Genomic DNA, 2,500 nt, shown 5'->3' with positions numbered 1-2,500 from the left:
TCTTCCAAAATGCCCTATGGCTATGGCAACACCCCCTAAACCTGGTGCTCTCCTTGAATCCTTCGCACCCATTGACCTCCCTGAACTAAACTCCCTGATCCTCTCATCTAAATCATCGACGTGCCTACTAGACCCTATCCCCACAAAACTTCTTAAACATGCACTATCGTTATTAAGTGAGACATTACTTAATGTAATGAATAATTCACTAATTTCCGGATACGTCCCCAAATCATTTAAAATAGCAGTGATCAAACCATCTCTCAAAAAACCTAACCTTGATCCTGATAATCTAGCTAACTATAGACCCATATCTAACCTCCCCTTCTTGTCAAAAATACTTGAAAAAATAGTAGCTAAGCAACTTACTTCCTTTCTACACCAAAACAAAATCGAAGAAACCCTCCAATCTGGCTTTAGAGCCCACCACAGCACTGAAACGGCCTTAGTCAAAGTCCTGAATGACCTACTAATCGCATCCGATCATGGGTGCACCTCAATACTAGTTCTCCTAGACCTTAGTGCCGCCTTCGACACTATAGATCACCATATCCTATTACAGAGACTTGAACACCATGTTGGCATCAAAGGCTGTGCCTTATCCTGGTTTAGATCTTACCTCTCTGATCGCCATCAATTCGTTCACGTCCATGAGAAGTCATCCAATCACACTAGAGTAAGCTACGGTGTTCCCCAAGGCTCTGTCCTCGGACCACTGCTCTTTTCCCTTTACATGCTACCCTTAGGTGCTGTCATAAGGAACCATGGCATTAACTTCCACTGCTATGCTGATGACACCCAACTCCACCCGACTACCTATCCATGAAACCTGATGAAATTGTACATTTACCCAAGATAGAAACTTGCCTGCAAGATGTAAAATCTTGGATGGCTAACAACTTCCTGCTCCTCAACTCTGATAAAACTGAGGTTATGCTTGTAGGCCCCGATCAATTGAGAATGACACTATCTAGCCATCTATCCACACTCGATGGCATCCCAACACCCAATACTAGCATCAAAAACCTTGGTGTAACTATCAACCAAGACCTCCTATTTGACTCACACATAAAACAGATCTCAAAGACATCATTTTTTCATTTACGCAATATTGCCAAAATTAGAAAAGTCCTATCCCTCCAAGATGCAGAAAAACTAATCCACGCATTTATTACTTCCCGACTAGATTACTGCAATGCTCTCCTGTCCGGATGCAGCATCAACTCAATAAAGAGCCTCCAACTTATACAGAACGCTGCTGCCCGTACACTCACCAGAACTAAAAAATATGAGCACATCTCACCTGTACTTGCCTCTCTGCATTGGCTCCCTGTCAAAAGTAGAATTGATTTCAAAGTACTCCTGCTAACATACAAAGCCCTAAATGACCTGGCTCCAAACTACCTTAAGGAACTAGTTGTCCCCTACTGCCCCCTAAGACCGCTCCGTTCCCAGAGTGCAGGCCTCCTTGTAATTCCAAGAATATCAAAAACTACAGTAGGAGGCAGAGCCTTTAGCTACCGAGCCCCCCTCCTCTGGAACAATCTCCCTGCCTCCATCCGAGATGCAGACACCCTACCTATATTCAAATCAAGACTAAAGACATTCCTCTTTAGTGCATCCTATAGCCATAAGTAATTGCGTCAACAAACCCATCACCTGCTGGGCCAGCCAGTCAGCAAGCATAACTAGACATAACTGAACACATAAGAAAAATAAATAAATAAATAAATAAAAAATGTATATCACTGGGCTACAGACAGCGTATGTTGTACCCTGCAACCCTAACAAAGCTTACGACTAAAATCTCCACATGTACCAAACCAAACTAATTGCTAAATGGCAGCATAACTAAACATAACTAATGCTAAACCAAACTAAATGCCAAACCAAACTAAATGCTAAATGCCAGAATAGCTAAACACATCTAAAACACATGCAATACCCCCCTAATCAACATAACTGGGCTACAGACAGCGTATGTTGTACCGTGAAGGAGTGCGGAAGATCCCGGGTACAGCACACGGCGCGTATTGCGACTGTCACCAGCCAACTAAATACTAAATAAAATCCCCATACACCCAGCCAGGCAGCCTCTCTCTCTCTCTCCCTCTCCCTCTCCTTTCTTATCACATTGCTAATGCCTATAATAACCCACTCACTCTGTTCTTTTTCTTTCTCTCCTAATCTAGACTATCTTCGCCATGGGACGCTGCTGTAGTCTCTCTACCTGGTCTACCTGCAGAAACCCTCGACCAATTGCACCCACCGCCACTGCACTGCCGTACACTTACTCTACCTCATACCCTATGCTAGCATTTATATACAATATATATTATTGCCACCATTGACATGTTTCTCTGTTCCTACTCCCCTTACCCCTGTAATAGTAACCCTATCAGCACAGTGTATATCCACTAAACTGGTCTTGTCTGTATCATATATTTACCACTGGATGTCTGTATATATATTATGTACATCTACCAAATGCAGGCTATGT

At 43.0% G+C, this 2,500-nt stretch overlaps 1 protein-coding gene across 1 annotated transcript in view; it reads right to left on the bottom strand.

The window, feature by feature from the left end:
* Nucleotides 1–2,500, bottom strand: part of txk (TXK tyrosine kinase) — a 15,013-nt gene that overhangs the window by 7,065 nt on the left and 5,448 nt on the right. The gene's annotated exons all lie outside the window — the stretch shown is intronic.

This window comes from Clupea harengus, chromosome 18 (genome assembly GCF_900700415.2).
Source record: "Clupea harengus chromosome 18, Ch_v2.0.2, whole genome shotgun sequence".
NCBI lineage: Eukaryota > Metazoa > Chordata > Actinopteri > Clupeiformes > Clupeidae > Clupea > Clupea harengus.
Note: the sequence above shows the minus strand (reverse complement) of the source record. Positions and strands in the feature narration are given on the sequence as shown.